Consider the following 19,019-nt stretch of genomic DNA (forward strand, 5'->3'; position numbering starts at 1 on the left):
TATGATCTTCCTGGAAATCATCCAGAACAAATTTTCATTAGCATGTTTTGGGAATTCATTTGCAAATGCACTTATGCATCAAGATGTCCAATTACAAAACAAGTAGAGCCACATTGCATATACACAGAAACAGAATGGTTGAGGAATTAAAGATTGAGGAAAGGTTGACCAGACACTCCCTTCATCAGAATAAAGTGTGATGTTCATAAAATAGAAGAAGAATGAAATGTAGGACCAAACCAATAATGATTCTGAGCAGTATTCGCTAGATGTGGAGGTGAGACCCTACAATTTATAATAGTCTTTAAAGATTTGACTCCAGTATTATGGTACATATTATAAATGTAAATGCTTAGATTAATATATTTATATATCATCTTTGGGGCTGGAGAGATAGCACAGCAGGAAGGAAGCTTGCTTTGTATGCATCTACCCTGGTTTCATCCCAGAATATTCCAATATTCCATATATTTTCCTAAGAACCACCATAAGTAATTCCTGGGCTCAGAGTCAGGAGTAATCCTTGAGAATCTCTGGATGGGCCTTCCAATATCTATATCTATGTGGACATATATGATTTATATATATATAGTCTATATAATCTTTATCAGACCATTTTCTTGAGAGTTGGATTTAACTCTGATTTAGCACTGAATATTTCAAATCCTAATTATGATACTAGTTTAGCTTTTTTAAAAACAATGGCAAAAATACCCTTGATTTAAGCAAGAAGAAGGATTCTGTTCCTCCCTTGCTACTCTTGACAGTTCAGTTATGAACAGTCCTGAGCTGATATGGCAATTCCACCAGATTTCAAATCTAGACCTGTGTTGTGTGTCCTTTTTTGTTTGTTTATTTGTTTGTTTAGTTCAGTTTGCTCAGTTTGAGGCCACACCCGGCAGTGCTTAGGTGCTACTCTTGAGTCACTGCTAGAAGGTCCTTCCTGGTGATGCTGGCCTCCTGCATGCAAAGTAGATACTCAGCCTATTTAACTCTCTCTACTCTCTCTCTCTCTCTCTCTCTCTCTCTCTGACCCAAGATTCCTTTGCATTTTATCTCATCTCTCTTCTCCATGTAAATTTCCTCTTATGGTCTAAGGCCCTCCTCTCCATCTGTTCCATCTTCTGCTGCCATTTCTGCATTTTTGGTCCCCAGGAAGAGAAGAGTCAATTTTTTTTGTTTGTTTTAAGGAATGTATCCAAATCATTCATTTCCTTTTCATTTGTGTTCTAGTCACAGAGCCACCTCTATATTTCAGAAAGATCGGAAAATTATATTTTAGACTGGCAAGAAAATGAGTATTTTTCTCGTTTCCTTATGTTTTTTGTTTGTTTGGAGGCTACACCCAGCAGTACTCAGCAGTTACTCCCAGCTCTGCTCTCAGGAATCATTTCTCGCATTGCTTAGGGGACCATTTGGGATGCTGAGTATTGAACCCCGGTTAGCTCCATGTAAGAAGACACCTTACTCACTGTATTATAGTTAGGCCCTAAGAAAGTGAACATTGATTGAGTCTCTTGAAGTCTCCACGATAGCTATTTTTTAAGATCATTGTTTTATGTGAAGTGTAATGCCAAAAACATATAAACTTCTCAAGGCGGAAAGAATTTTTTGAAACAGAAATGCTTATAGTTCCAAAATAAAAGTCCTTAAAGACAGTTCAGTAAACTTTAATAATGTACCTATGATTTGTATAGAAACTTTCTTTTTCGAAATAACATATGCATTGAATTTTACCCCTTTGTCATAATCCTGCAATTTGCACATCTAAAAATTTAGAGATAATCGTAGAAGTATATAGGGCCACTTAGTTGCTTATAAATTTAAAAATTCAATGAGAAGAAATATAAACTTTAGTTTTTTCCATACTATTAATGTCCTCAAACTAAGGCATTCAATGATCTTCAAATGCTTTTCCAAATGATCTTGAATACGCGACTTAAAAATTATTACTTTAAGCAGTCTAAGTAATAGAATATCAACTGTTTTATTAAATTACATTTTAGCGGGATCAGTATTTATAAGCTGTAGAATTGAACCAATAGAAATGACACATATCTCTATAATTATTAAATAGGAGTCAATATATTTTAATAAAAAGATGACTGTCATTTGGCTACCTGTGGGTTTATCTTGTTTAGTGATAAGAAAATGTTTGCATGAATACTGAAGTAATCTTTTTGTTACCTGCAGCAGAGTTAGAGGATTAAGTGGTACAATTTTACTTCAGGCATGTGAAAGGTACTGCATAAAGACAACAGAGACCAATGAGGATGGTGTCATTGATGGGCCCAGAGCAGACAGAGAGGCCTCTGGGATAGTGGTTACCCCCCTCTTCCCATCCAGCAGAGAACTGGGAGTCATTCAAGCTTTTAAATTGCTGAGGAATTTCTACCAGCCAGAAGCCGTTGTTGCACAAAAATGAGGGTATTAAGCTAATTTCTTTCTTAGAATTCCAGCAAAAGTCTGACTATTTATAGAAAGTGGAGGCTGTCTTTTGAGCTCAGAAATCTGATACTTACACAAATAAAAGGGTACTTTTGTCAGGGATACGATGGTGGTACAATTAATAAGATTTTGGTGGAGTAAAAAGAAAGAATTATTCTAATTTTCAGGAAAGGAAAAGCATATTATTTTGAAATGTTCAGGCCTTCACTTTATACTTACTGATTGTCCATGCTGTGCCTACATTACAATAGGCATTAGACTAGATAGCTATAAACTCGAAGGTATTTTCTTATTTCAGCTGATAATTCTTGATAGTGCATTTACTTGTGAACTTTCTCCTCTGAAGACTCTGTGTGTGTGTGTGTGTGTGTGTGTGTGTGTCTGTAGTGCATATTTCGCAATAGAGAAATATGAATGATTCCCTTGTTAAGGATGTTACAACTTATTTTTTTACAATTTACCACATTTAATTTTTTAAGTAAGTAAAACATGATTTTTATATCATACATATAGAGATATACATGTGTATAAATACAATTACTTATGGAAAATAGAACTGATATGTCTGACAAACAACTTGAGTGCCTTTCAATCCACAGTCACACTTGCCTATCTCTGCCAGACATCAAAGCTGAATCGATCCTTCTTTGGGCTGAACATCATTGTTCTCCCAAGCTATTGTGCAGCTATCTGAGAAGGCTCTTTGAGACAAGGGTGAAAGGCATCTTGGGATTTGAAAAGGTTATTGTATGTTATGGTGTTGCTTTTCTTTCATCCTGACCCATGTTTGTGATTTCTTTAAAGACATCTATACAGTTGTACATACAAATGTATGCGTTTTATATAATATATATGTATATATATATATGTGTATATATATATGACTTGTTTTGTGTTTTGCTTTTAGGGGTAAAAGTTATTTACAACCTCAAAATTATTGGTTGTCAAAAATCTTTAGCATCAAACATTGAAAACAAACTAAGGAAAAATATAATAAAATAACAATATTATTTCCTTCTATTTATCATTCCTGGATTTAATATTCAAACACTGGAAACAAACTAAGCAAAAATATAACAAAAATAGCAGTATTATTTCCTTTTATTTAACATACGTGGCAGTAAAAGGTACAGAAAGAAACATGTTATTAATAAAGAGCTCATGTGAGGTCTACTGAATCTCAGCTGTGTTTGTGTAATAAGTTCAAATAATGAACTTTATTAGCACAGTCAAGTGGCATATTAGATGTCAGTTAGAGTCTTCTAAGGCACTGATATAAATGCAAAACTTGCCTGCTTGGTTTTATGGACCCTATTATTTCGTTTCTTTATATCCCAGGTTTGAGTAAAATCATTTTTACTTGTTTTCTCATATTGACTTACTTCACTTACCATCACTTTTCTGTTTACATTCATGTTGTAGAAAATTGCTATATTTTTCTTTTCTTAGAGCTCAATAGTATTCTGTTATGTGTATGTAAATTAATCGGTAGTGTATTGCCCATCCTTTCTCTTAGTTATTTTATACCTTCAGATATTATATATATATCCTTAATTAATTTTCCTTTAGTTTTCAAGTATGATATGAGATGCTTGGCAACTTTCACTCTTTTTCATGGCTATACAGTTTTTCTGGCATAATTTGTTGATGGCATAAAAGTAGTAGTACAGTGAAGCCAAAATGGACTTCATTTTTTTAATTGGACATAACTGCTTAAATACTAAAATTTCCTTACACCAAAACAGCATGAACTTCTTGGTTTAGTTTTTGTTTTAGCTGAATGAACTCAATACCATTCCTAATTATTAAAAATGCTATGCAGTCACTATATATTGGTACTCCTTTTGCTAATTTATTTCTTTTCATAAAAGTCATTTCAGTGATTTTATATCATAACAGTTAACCTTGGTTTAATATCTCTGTAATTCTATAGATACATGGCTCTTCGTGTATTTTATAGACCTATTTTTATAGACCTATTTGTCTTATAGAACCAAATACCCATGGTGAGAAAAGACTTCTACCCTCCCTGGAAACAGATTTGGGGTTTAAGTTGCACCATTTTGAGTATCAGTTTCCTAATTTGTTAAAGAGAGGTAAAAATATTAGCTCTCTCAAGATCATCTCATTGAACTTGCAACCATCCTATTGCAACCATGCAGTGTAAATGAGTATAATTTTGTTACATGTAACCAAGATCTTTAAAATCAAGCTTCTGAGACTTCTGTAAAGTTAGTTTGCTGGGCTGAGGACAAGCTTTTCACACTTGCTCTTCCTAAGCCACTGCAAATGACTTACGATAATAGTAAAATTGCTTGTGTTTATGAAGGACTCAGTATATGACAAGTGAGAAGTTTCTGCTACCCTACTGCTCTTTCCTGTGTGTAGCATTGACCATAGGTGGGGAGAGGTTTGTTTCAGAGCTCGAAGACAGCCAGGCTGTCTCTGTTTATAATTAAAAACAATCATCACATCTGACTCGAATATTTACAAATGTACAGCTCCTCCTCTCAGAACACAGGTATAGATCACACTTAGGATCACACTTGCTTCATTGCCCTTCCCATCCTTTTAGCTTTCTATGTAGGATGAAAGGAACTGTATAACAATTCTTTGAAGTTCTTCACTAGACACACAGCAGGCTGTTTTTGTCTCATGCACCTCATCAGATTTTATCAACCTTCCAAATGAAGCTTAGAGAGGTTAAGTGAGGTATCCACTTCCAAAGAGCTAATAAGGTTAAGAAATTATATCACAGTTAAACCTCTGCTATTCCCAAATCTGCTTTTAACTGCTGCATTGTCTAGAACTGTCCTTCAATGAACTATTATCTAGGACATACTACTCTACTCAAATAGTCACCACTGAAATGATGGCAGTAGTTTTTCCCTCTGTCTACCTGTCTCTCTCTCTCTCTCAACTAATATAGAAAATTATGATTGAAATACGTATCCTAAAATACAATTTTAGAAAAGTGTAATTGCATTTTAGGATACTTATCTTAATTTTAAAGCAATTTTAGGATACTTTCCTGTAGCTGTGTGTGTACCTATTTAGATACTGCGTATGTTCCTAAGGACAGATCAATGCTGTGTATTATTTAAAGTCTCTTGCACCCTTAAATATGCTTAGTTCTGGGACAGAGAAAAAGTTTAGCATTAAGGTCCTTCCTTGAATTGCACAGGACCAACTTGAGTTTAATTCCTGATACCACATACAGTCCCCCCGAACACGTCCAGGAGTGATATCTGAGTACAAGTCAGCAGCAAGCCCTGAGCACCACTGGTTATATTTCTCCTCACTCCCCCCCCCCCAAAAAAAAGAGCAGAACTAAAGTTGGCTCCCAGTTCAACACTGAGTAGCTCATAAGCTCATAAGTGTGCCCAAATTCTATTGGTTGGTGTTGAATGTTCAACTTCCTTAAGTACAGGTGCACATTCATAGGTATAGATCATTTTAATCTGAAAACAACATATTAAAAAATCCCATAGGTAAACTAATCTGAGTATGTACTCAGATTTAAAATATGTTCATTTAAAAGTATCATAGAAACCCTGCACAGAATAAAATATTCTAATAAGTGCCTTAGTTTTATCAAAGATTGACATAAACTCCCACTCTTCACCGTTTGCTACCTCTGTTGTGACATTAGTTTCAAGCTTATCCACCAAGTTCTAAACTGGGAATTCAAAAGACATTATTTGTCAAGTACTGTAAAATTATTGACAAATGCCTAGTGGTTTTTTTCTATGGGTCTTTGTGCTCATTTAATTCTGAGAGAAGAAAAATATTAAGATGATTCAGTCAATATTGCATACGTATCATGCTTCCAAATGAAAGAATTAAAAAATACAAGTGAGGGACTGGAGAAGTAGTCCCTTTTAATTTTAATCAAGCTACATCCCTGGCATCCCCTATAGTCCCTGGGCACCATCAGGAGTAATTTCCAAGTTCAGAGTCAGGAGTTAACCTCGAATATTCTCCAGATATGGCCTAAAAAGTAAGACAAAAATGTAAATGAGGTGTGGCCCCGGGACTTCCATCTCTCCCTTCGGGACCTCAGGCATCCCGGCAGACGCCTGGAGAAACGCAGCCGTGAGCGGCTGCTGCCCCCTCTCCGGTAGTCACGCGGCACTCCTCTCTTCTCAAACCCAGGTCAGCCCTTCCCCTGGTGTGTGGCCCCGGGACTTCCATCTCTCCCTTCGGGACCTCAGGCATCCCGGCAGACGCCTGGAGAAACGCAGCCGTGAGCGGCTTCCGTCCCCTCTTCACTACTCATGCGGCGCTCATCTCATCTCAAACCCAGTTTTCCGTAGAGGTGTGGCCTCTTCAGAAGTGGGCGTGGCTTCAGAGTGGGCGTGGCTTCAGAGTGGGCATGGCCTATTTTCCGGCCGCAGGTTCTTTACTGATTCAAACGAACCTAGTTCCCAAGGAATTTAGTCCCCAACTTACCCAGCAATATGAAGAAACAAAGAAAATCCCCACCTCAAGTGGAGGAGAACAAAAACAATCCAGAATATTGTCGATACAGCTCACCTAAGGGATCTCTCTGACACAGAATTCAGATATGAAGTCATCAAGATGTTCAATCAACTCAATGAAACAGTCAGACAGACAGCCAGTAACACCACAGAAAAAATCGACAAATTACGCGAAGAAATGAGAGCAGAAATGTCACGATTAAAAGACTCCATAGATGAAATGAGAATCTCAGTTTCTTCTCTTAAAAATAGAATGACCGCAGCTGAAGAGAGAATCAGTGAGCTGGAAGATCAGCTGCAACAAACCAACATGCAACAACAAACAGTGGCAAGGGACCTCAAAATGGCTCTACAGAGAATCAGAGTCCTAGCAGATGATTCCAAGAGGAACAATATTAGAATCATGGGACTACCTGAACCTCAGGGAAACAACCCCAACGAAAAAAACACCGTCAAACAAATCATTGCTGAAAAATTCCCAGAGCTCTGCAATGCAGCCATTCAGGTTCAAGAAGCCCGAAGGGTGCCAGCTAAAAGAGACCCCAACAAAAACACTCCAAGGCATATCATAGTTAGAATGATTGATGCTGCCGATAGAGACGCAATACTGCAAGCAGCAAGGGCAAAGAAGGAAATCACATACAAAGGAGCACCCCTTAGATTCACAGCAGACCTATCAGAGGAAACCCTGCAAGCCCGAAGGCAGTGGCAAGATATAGTCAAAAAACTCACTGAAATGAATGCTTCCCCAAGAATACTCTATCCAGCTAAACTCTCCCTCAAAATTGAAGGAACAGTACACTATTTTCTAGATAAACAGCAGCTCAGGAACTTCATAGACTCAAAACCAAACCTAAAGCAAGGCCGAAAGGGGCTACTATAAGAAAAGACAAACCCTACAACCACAACACACCCTACAGAAAAAGACACAAAACCCCATAACCATACTCTCTCTCAATGTCAATGGTCTAAATTCACCATTGAAGAGACACAGAGTGGCAAAATGGATACAGAGACAGAACCCAACATTCTGCTGCCTACAAGAAACTCATCTCAACAGCCAGAACAAACACAGACTCAAAGTCAAAGGATGGAAAACAATCCTGCAAGCAAACAGCCCCTTCAAAAAAGCTGGGGTGGCCATACTAGTATCCGACAACATTAATTTCACATTGAAAAAGATTAGAAGGGACAGGGAAGGCTATTTTCTCTTCATCAAGGGATACATACAGCAGGAAGAAATCACACTCTTAAATGTATATGCACCTAATGAGGGAACAGCTAAATATCTAAAACAACTGCTAACAGATTTTAAGGAGGACATCGCTACCAACACAATAGTACTTGGAGACTTCAACATCGCCTTATCAACTCTGGATAGATCAACAAGAACAAAACCCAGCAAGGAATTATTGGCTTTGAAAGAAGAAATAGAAGAGAAAGGGCTTATGGACCTATACAGGGCTTTACACCCCAAAAAGAAAGAATACACATTCTTCTCCAGTGCGCACGGAACATTTTCCAAAATAGACCATGTCTTAGGACACAAAACATACCTCAACAGAATCAGGAAGATAGAAATTGTATCAGCCATCTTTTCAGACCATGACGCACTGAGGATAGAAGTGAATCACACACTGACACGGAGAACAAAATCAAACACCTGGAAATTAAACAACTCGATGCTGAACAATGAGTGGGTCAAGAACGAAGTCAAGGACGAAATCAAAAGATACCTGGAAACAAATGAGAATGAAGACACAAACTACCAGAACTTATGGGATGCAGCGAAAGCTGTATTAAGGGGAAAATTTATAGCTCTGCAAGCATATCTTAGGACTGTAGAAACGATGCACATAAACAACTTGACCTCACAGCTCAAGACCTTAGAAAAGGATCAACAGAAAGAGTCTAAATCAGGCAGAAGGAAAGAGATCGTAAAACTTAGAGCAGAAATCAACGACATGGAAAACAAAGAAACAATCCGAAAGATCAATAAAACCAAGAGCTGGTTCTTCGAGAAAATAAATAAGATAGATAAACCACTAGCAACACTCGCAAAGAAACAGAGAGAGAGAGCCTTAATAAATCGAATCAGAAATAAGAATGGGGATATCACAACAGAAACTAAAGAAATTCAAGAGATCATCAGAGACTACTTTGAAAGTCTGTATGCCACGAAACAAGAGAACCTAGAAGAAATGGATAAATTCCTGGATTCCTATCATCTCCCAAAGCTGAAGCAAGAAGATATAGAATACCTGAATAGACCTATTCACATCAAGGAAATTGAAACTGTAATCAAAAGTCTTCCGAAAAACAAAAGCCCAGGTCCAGATGGATTTACTAGCGAATTTTTCCAAACATTTAAAGAGGACCTATTGCCAATTCTTCTCAAGCTTTTCCAGGAAATTGAAAAAACGGAAACTCTCCCAAACAGTTTCTATGAAGCCCATATCTCTCTAATACCAAAAGGAAACAAAGACACCACAAGAAAAGAAAATTACTGGCCAATATCCCTGATGAACACGGATGCGAAGATTCTCAACAAAATACTAGCCAATAGAATCCAACAACTCATCAAAAAGATCATACATCATGACCAAGTAGGATTCATCCCAGGGATGCAAGGATGGTTCAACATTCGGAAATCAATCAACATAATCCATCATATCAACAAAAGAAAAGATAAAAATCATATGATCATATCAATAGATGCAGAAAAAGCATTTGACAAGATCCAGCACCCATTCATGATGAAAACCCTTGCCAAAATGGGGATAGAGGGGACTTTCCTCAATATAGTTAAAGCCATCTACCACAAACCTACAGCAAACATCATCCTCAATGGGGAAAAACTGAGACCCTTCCCCCTAAGGTCAGGGACGAGACAAGGATGCCCACTCTCTCCACTGCTGTTCAATATAGTACTGGAAGTACTTGCAATAGCGATTAGGCAAGAAAAAGATATTAAGGGCATCCAGATAGGGAAAGAAGAAATTAAGCTCTCACTATTCGCAGATGACATGATACTATACTTAGAGAACCCTAAAACCTCTACCAAGAAACTCCTAGAAACAATAGGCTTGTATAGTAAAGTGGCAGGCTATAAAATCAATACCCAAAAATCCATGGCTTTCCTATATGCAAATAATGAAAGAGAAGAAAGTGACATGAAGAAAACAATTCCATTCACAATTGTGCCCCAGAAAATAAAGTACCTAGGAATCGCCTTAACTAAGGAAGTAAAGGATCTGTACAAAGAAAACTACAAAACGCTACTTCGGGAAATAAAAGAGGACACGAGGAAATGGAAAAATATCCCCTGTTCATGGATGGGGAGAATCAACATTGTCAAAATGGCAATACTTCCCAAGGCACTGTACAAATTCAATGCAATCCCTATAAGGATACCCACGACATTCTTCAAAGAAATGGAGCAAACACTCCTGAAATTTATATGGAACAATAAGCCCCCACGAATAGCTAAAGCAATTCTTGGGAAAAAGAAAATGGGAGGAATCAACCTACCTAACTTCAAGCTCTACTACAAAGCAGTAATAATCAAAACAGCATGGTACTGGAACAAAAGCAGAGCTGCAGACCAATGGAATAGAGTTGAATATACTGACATCTCCTCCCAAACATATAATCATCTAATCTTCGATAAGGGGGCAAGAAAAGTGAAATGGAGCAGGGAAAGCCTCTTTAATAAATTGTGCTGGCAAAACTGGACGGCTACATGCAAAAAAGTGGGCTCAGATCTCTGCCTAACGCCATGCACAAAAGTAAGATCGAAATGGATTTATGACCTCAACATCAGACCGGAATCCATAATGTTTATTGAAGACAAAGTTGGCAAAACTCTCCACGATATTGAAGTTAGTGGTATCTTCAAAGACGTCACACCACTGGCCGAGCAAGTGAAAACAGAGATAGACAAATGGGACTATCTTAAACTAAGAAGCTTCTGCACCTCAAAAGAAACAGTGACCAAAATGCAAAGACAGCCTACAGAATGGGAAAGAATATTCACCAAATACACATCCGACAAGGGGTTGATATCAAGGATATACAAGGTACTGGTTAAACTCCACAAGAAGAAATCACCCAACCCCATCAAAAAATGGGGCGAGGAAATGAACAGAAACTTTCGCAAAGAAGAAATCCGAATGGCAAAAAGGCACATGAGAAAATGCTCTACATCACTAATCATCAGAGAGATGCAGATCAAAACAACAATGAGATATCATTTCACACCACAGAGACTGGCCCACATCCACAAGAACAAAAGCAACAGGTGCTGGCGCGGATGTGGCGAGAAAGGGACCCTCCTTCACTGCTGGTGGGAATGCAGGCTGGTCCAACCCTTTTGGAAAACAGTATGGACGATTCTCAAAAAATTAGAATTCGATCTCCCATTTGACCCAGCTATAGCACTCCTGGGAATATATCCCAGAGAGGCAAAAATGTATAGTCGAAGTGACATCTGCAATTGTTTGTTCATTGCAGCACTCTTTACAATAGCCAAAATCTGGAAAAAACCTGAGTGCCCGAGAACAGATGACTGGTTAAAGAAGCTTTGGTACATTTACACAATGGAGTACTATGTAGCTGTTAGAAAAGATGAAGTTATGAAATTTACATACAAGTGGTACTACATGGAAAGTATCATGTTAAGCGAAATGAGTCAGAAAGAGCGGGATAGACACAGAAAGATTGCATTCATCTGGGGAACATAAAGCAACAAAACGGGAGACTAACACCCAGGAAGGGCTCAGATTAGTACCAGGAATTTTGCTCCATGACTTGAAGGCCAGCCACATGTGCTAGGTGAGAAGGAAGCTCAGATAGAGAAGAGAGCACCAAATAAAGGGTGTTGTGAAGACCCTCCCAGGGTGGGAGAGACATGCTAAAAGTGGTCTATAGACCAAACATGACTGCCACTCAATGCCTCTCTGGCAAAACACAGTACCCAAAAGAAGAGAGAGAGAACAGGGAGGAATGCCCTGCCACAGCGGCAGGGTGGGAAAGGGGGGGAGGATGGGGGGTCGGAGGGATGATAGGACCCGTGGTGGGGGAGGATGGGCACTGGTGGAGGGATGGGTACTTGATCATTGTATAACTGAAACCCAAGCACAAAAATTTGTGAGTCTATAAGTATACTTCATGGTGTTTCACTAATAAAAAAAAAATGATAAATTAAAAAAAATGTAAATGATAGTTTAAAAATGCCTTAAACCCCAAAGGAAGATTATTTGAACAATTTGTCCAACTTTTTACTCAATACATATTTAGTTTTAAATATGATCTTTTTGGAACTAGTAATAATCATCAAGGTAGTCCATTCTTTGGAATTCTTTGTTATCTGAACCAGAATTAGCATGTTAAGCACAATTCCTGGGGGAAAGTAACATTTAAGACACACATGATGGGTGTAAGTTGCCTAAGAAACACATCAAAACACTTTTATCTAGATCAAAAGGAGAAGTTATTCAGGGTCTCCAAGCATAATGGGTTTAAGAAACACCAAGTCAGATTTATAATGCAGTAGGTAGGACTCGTGTCTTGCATGTGGAAAGCCCGAATTTCATCTTCAGCACCTGGATGATATTCTGAACCCTTCTGCTAACTATTCCTGAACCCAGAGTCAGGAGATATCCCTGAGTTCTGATTAGAAAAAATCATAAGGTCGGTTTAACTGAAAACGTTATATTGGTTAATAGATAATACTTTAGGAAAGAAAGCAGAGCTCATATAATAGGCAAATTTGTCCTGTATAAGTAGTTAGGAGTGTTTGAGGACTAGGGAGGTGAGTCTCAATGATCTTAAGGTTAAACCCACATCCTCTTTCTCCAAGCATTTCTCCTACCAACCTTATGTGAAAAAAAAAAAAGGAATAGCTGTGGGTGATCATAAACAGTGGTGAAGGTGTGGCAATACAGATGTATAGATCAAAAAAGTGAAATTAAAAACAAGAATTCCCTCAGCCATAGGGGTTATGTACAGGTTGGAGATTATAAATATATGGTATTAACAAATTACCACACCAGATGGGTTCCTAATATGTGTCTAGGATATTTGACGGGAGTTTCAAGAAGGCAACTTTAACTTCTTATACACATTGTTTAAATGTTATAAATTTTTATTAGTTGGAATTTGAGGAGCTAGATGTAAAGATGTATGTGGAGAAAAAATAAAGTTGTGGGAAAGAATAGTTTTAAAAGATGGATTGTGCAGAATGGGCCATATTGAAGAGGAGGTCAGATTTGAGCTCCAGTAATGTAAAGTATGGATTGAGGAAAGGAACCACAAAAGAAATGTTTAAATAAAAATGCATTAGTTACTAAAGTAATTCCTACATTTTGCACATAATGAAAAGCTTTTTTACACTAAAAACAATTGTTTAAAAGCAGTATATAGTTAAAAGGCATGCTCGTGGTCATAGAATTATGCCAATAAGTTTAAACAGAAGAAAATACTTTCTTTAAAGAAAACAGAAACAACAAAACAAGGACATGAGTGACTTAGCTTTTCACTGGGCATGGGTAATACTCAAGAGTGATGGTAATAAGTAGAATGGATAGAGACACATGCCTAAGTGTTCCATCCTTAAATGATGAGAAAGATAAAAAAAAAATCCATATGAGATTGAGAACTGGCTAAGGTTTTTTGTTTTGTTTTGTTTTATTTTTTCCACATGAGGATGATAGTATAAATGCTTGGGTGAAAGAGGGAGTGAATTTCACCTTGATATCATTGGGACTCATCTAGTAAAATAAACGAGAAGTTTCTAGTTGACACTAATGAATGTTAATTGAAAATTTTAGGCAATGTCTGCATATAATTTAATTTTAATCAAGCTACATAAACTTAAGGGTTATGACATTTCGTCTCAATTTTCAGGAGAAATAAAACCCAACTTCCTCCAAAAAGGATTGCAATTTTTTTACAACTACGGACTGTAAGACTTGTTTAACAAAACTTAAGCATGCTAAGAGGATTTTAGTAACTTGGGATATGGGTTAGAGAGTACTGGGTAGAATGACTAAAAAACCAAAAACCAAAAATCAACTTGTAATGAGGTCAAGAAGAGAATTAAATAGCTGTGGTACATGATCTAAAGCACATACTAGAGAAAAGACAATAAAGGGTTTGAGAGTAGGAAAACAATAGATTGTTGGGAAGCTCATCGTCACATATAGTAGTGTCTGATGATACCTAAATTCCCTGTGGTATGCTGTATTGAATAAGTATGACCTGAAATCTACCAAAAGATATAGTTATCCTGGTGAATGTTACCAGGTTTTTAAAAAGTGCTGTTAGATAATTTGTACTTCTGGATTAGAAACCCTGATATAGTCAATGAATGATTCCCATTACTCATTGTTCTATGTACGTCTGCAGTTATTTTGTTAACCCAGGCTACTAGTGTCCAATGGACTCTGCACACAAACAGATCAGGTTCTATGTCTGGAAGGCTGGAAACTAGTTCCCTTGTCTGAGGCATGTGACGCATCAGGTAGCGCTGTAGCACTGTCCTCCTGTTGTTCATTGATTTGCTCAAGCAGGCAGCAGTAACGTCTTCATTGCGAGACTGTGTTACTGTGTTTGCATATCAAATATGCCATGGGGAGTTTGCCAGGCTTTGCTGTTCAGGTGAGATACTCTTGGTAGCTTGCCGGGCTCTCCAAGAGGGGCAGAGGAATTGAACTTGGGTTGGCCAGGTCGGCCGCATGCAAGGCAAACACTCTACCCACTGTGTTATTGCTTCAGCCCATACATAAGGTATGAGGAATATTTGTAAGACAGATTTGAAATAAACCGATAAGACCTATAATTGAGTATCACTTGCTGAATAAGTTTCAAGATGACATCTCTATTTTCTTACTGGAGAGAACCAAAATAAAAATTATTCTTTTGTTTAGTGCTAGGAATTTACCAAGCATTATATGACATTCAATAAGAGCATATCTGAGCTGTGGAAAGCTCTAGGATGTCATTCCTTTCAATTACTGTGTTCTTTAACATGTTTAGCTTGGACATACCTCCAAATTATGAGTTGCCAGTAGCGTATTAAGCTTGTGCTGTAAATTTTATATTAAAAAATAGTAATCCATACTTCTGGCTTGATAAACTGTAGGTGTCTCTTCTAAATGTTCCCTTTGATGTGATCCACATTTTGTCACTATTGAAATTGGCATATGAATGGCTTCTTCCTGCCAAGTAAAGCTTTTTAAAAAGAAGCACTTATTTACTTGAAAGGTCTTACATCAATGCCATATTATAAGAAGGTGAGAGCATGGCCCTCTATGCAAAAGGGATTGGCTTGCAGTTGAAAGGCAATCCTTATAGACATTTCTTAATTAGTTCTTCTTGAAGACCATATCTGTATTTGCAGCAGCAACCACAGATAAGTGTTGCTACAATATAATGACCACATTGACTAACAATTGACTTTCTTAGACTGAGTAATTTAAATAGCAGTTAAGATTTTTGTAACACATATTAATTTTCTTAAAGAATCAAACCATTTAAATATTCCATTTATTGATGAAATGTTAAATTCCTATAAAAACATCTCAGTAGCACTGTAGCACTGTCCTCCCATTGTTCATCAATTTGCTCCAACAGGCACCAGTAACGTCTCCATTGTGAAACTTGTTGTTACTGGTTTTGGCATATTGAATACATCATGGGTAGCTTGCCAGGCTTAGCCGTGTGGGCAAAATACTCTCGGTAGCTTGCTGAGCTCTCCAAGAGGGATGGAGTAATCGAACCCAGGTAGGCCGCATGCAAGGCAAACACCCTTACCACTGTGCTATCACTCCAGCCCCCGAAAAATATCTCAATAAGTAAAATACATTGAAAAGTATATCCAAAATATTCATGTATAAAATAAAAATATTGATCAGTATCAGAGTACAAGTTTATAAAAAGTCAAGAACCGTAACCCTAATCTTATAAGTATACAGGGCACTGAAAAATTAATATTAAGAAGAAAGTCCATATGGCCAGAGTAATAGTATACAGGACAGGGCCAGGGCACTTGCTTTGCAAGCAGCTGATCTGGTTGACCCCTGAACAATATATAAGCCCTGGGACCTCTACTTTCCCAGGAGTAATCTCTGAGAGCAGATTCAGGAGTAACCCCCGATCACCACTGGGTGTGAGGCCCCCAAAAGAAACAAATTTAAAAAAAGAAAGAAAAAGAAGGAAGGCCATAGTAACCCAGGCCAAGAAACAATAAAAAACAATGTCAAGAAACAGTGTAAAACATTATTATAATCTAAGCTTACAATTTAAGAAACTATAAATAGAAAAACATGAAACCCAAAGAAAGAAGGAAAATTCAAAATTAACCAGAAATAAGCAAAATTGAGATCAAAAACCATACAAAAGGTCAATGAAACCAGAAATTGTTTCCTTGAAATTATAAGCAAGATTGAAAAACACTTACTGAGGTTCACGAAGAAAAAAGTCCAGAAAACCTTAATAAATAGGATTAGAAGTGAAAGCATGAAAGTTCCAATAGATGTAACAGAAATACAAAGGATCATAAGTAACTGCTCTTAACAATTTCTGTCAGTAAATTTGAGAACCTAGAAAAAAATGAAAAAAAAATCTCAATCATACAGTCTCCCAAGATTGAATCAAGAGAAAATGGAAAATTTGGACAGGTCACATACAAGTCAGGAAGTTGAAATAAAAATCAAAAGTCTACCCCAAACAAAAGTTCAGCCTAGATAATGTTACTGGTAAGTTTTAACAATCCATATGAAATGACTTATTACCTCTTTCTTAAGTTTTTCCCCTCAAATGGAAAAGACAGAAATTCTTCCAAATAGTTTTTATGAGGTCAATGTTACCCTAATTCCAAGAGATATCACAAAGCAGAAAAATGCAGAACAATATCCCTTTTATACATAGGGATATTGTAAACTGAATAAAATATTTAGAGTACCCAGTCCAATGCAACATTGAAAGGATTGTAAGTGAGACCTAACCCTCCATATCCAAAATTTGAAAAAAATCAATAAAAGAATTGTACATATGACCAGGTATGATTTATTCCTGGGGTGAGAGATAATTAGACATAGGCAAGCAAGCTATGTGATAGACCATATCAATAAAATAAAATAAAAAAGCCACATCAACATATGTAGCAGGATTCAATATTCCTTTACAATTAAAAGTTATCAGCAAAATTAGGTTATAAGAAACATAATTCAACATATTATAAGTCATCTACAAACACCAATGCACAAAGCATACAAAATGGTAAAAATTGACAGTTTTCCTCTAAGATCAAACACTGACCAGTTATTTTCATCTGGGTATTAGAAAGCCTAGTTATAGTGTTAGACTAAAAAGAAAACCAAATATAAAGAATCCAGATTGGAAAAGGAGTTAAATTATCACTGTTGCAGATGGCATGATGATATTCATAGAAAACCTTACACACTCCACTAGAAAGCTATTATAAAAAAATAAACAAATACCGTAAAGTCACAGTTTATAAAATCAATATACAAATATCTGCCATTTATCTATATTCATTCAACAAACTAGAAGAGAAAAAAATCAATAAAGAAATCTCATTTTCAATTATCTTAAAAATAATCAAGTACTTAAGAATCAACTTAATAAAGATGGCGAAACACTTGTAAATGGAAAACTGCCATTGTTAAAAATGTGTTAAAGTTTTGTTAAAAATTTTAACAAAATATTGAAACACACAAAATATAAAAATATAAAACATACAATAGAACATACAATAAAAATATACAATACATCATACAAATATAAACATACAAACTATAAAAAATTCCATGGTCATAATTGTTAATATCACCATACTACACAAAGCATTATAAAGATTCAATTTAATTTCAATCAAAATTCCAAAATCACTCTTCAAGAGTATAAAATAAATATTACAAACATTTTATACAGAAGCATGTAACACTCCAAAAAGTCAAGACAATTATAAGAGAATTAAAGGGTAGGAGGCTTATTTTCTCAACTTTAAACAAATTCATAAAATTATAATTATAAAAATAGTAAGGTATTAAAAGCAAACACTGAAAACTGAGAACCTAAAAATAAATCCTCAAAAACCTGGATAGGTAATCTATAAAAAAGTAGCTAAAAGCTTTAGATGGCCAGAGCGAAGTATTTTTAACAAACAATATTGGGAATATTGGGAGACAACACTAGTAAAAAGATAAATTAGAACACTGCTTCACACCTTATATAAACATTAACTCGCATGGATTACAAACTTAGATTTTAGACTCAAATCTATAAAATACATCAAAGAAAAAACATAGGCCAAATGCCTTATGATATTACTTTCAGTATGACCTTGGATATTTGGGTCCCTTTTTTCTGGAAAACAAATGCAAAAATAAGCACATGGAATTATATTTAACTTTAAAACTTCCAGAACTGAGATAACACAAAGATGAAGTATTTACCTTGATTTGGTCTCCAACATCATATGTTTCCATGAGAGATCCCTGAGCACAGAATCAGGATTATGTCCTGACCATAACCAGAAATGGCCTAAATACAACCGCCCAAATAAATAAATAATAATAAAGAATCTGCACTATTAAAGGACCTATCACAAAAGCAAAAAGACATTCTTTTTTTTTTCCCTTTATTTTATTTTTTTTAAAGTTGTAGATTTACAATTTTTTGTGCTTTGGTTTCAATTATACAATGATCAGATACCCATCCCTCCACCAGTGCCCATTTTCCACCACCATGGATAATATCCCTCCCACCCCCATCCCCCCATCCCCCCTGTCTCTGTGGCAGGGCAATCCCCTGTGTTCTCTCTCTCCTTTTGGGTGTTGTGGTCTGCAAAAGAGGCATTGAGTGGCAAACATGTTCAGTCCATAGTCTACTTTCGACATGCATCTCCCCTCCTGGGAGGATCCTCCAAACATCCTTTATTTGGTGCTCCCTTCTCTATCTGAACTGCCCTTTCCTTTAGGATACCCGGCTGGCCTCTAAGTTATGCAGTAATCCTCCTGGTGCTGATCTCAGCTATTCTTGGGTATTAATCTCATACTTTGTTAC

At 36.7% G+C, this 19,019-nt stretch overlaps 1 protein-coding gene across 2 annotated transcripts in view; it reads left to right on the plus strand.

Moving 5' to 3' along the window:
* The window catches only part of NYAP2 (neuronal tyrosine-phosphorylated phosphoinositide-3-kinase adaptor 2), a 347,775-nt gene that overhangs the window by 39,684 nt on the left and 289,072 nt on the right, over positions 1–19,019 (plus strand). The gene's annotated exons all lie outside the window — the stretch shown is intronic.

The sequence above is a fragment of the Sorex fumeus genome, unplaced genomic scaffold, assembly GCF_029834395.1.
Source record: "Sorex fumeus unplaced genomic scaffold, SorFum_2.1 ptg000005l, whole genome shotgun sequence".
NCBI lineage: Eukaryota > Metazoa > Chordata > Mammalia > Eulipotyphla > Soricidae > Sorex > Sorex fumeus.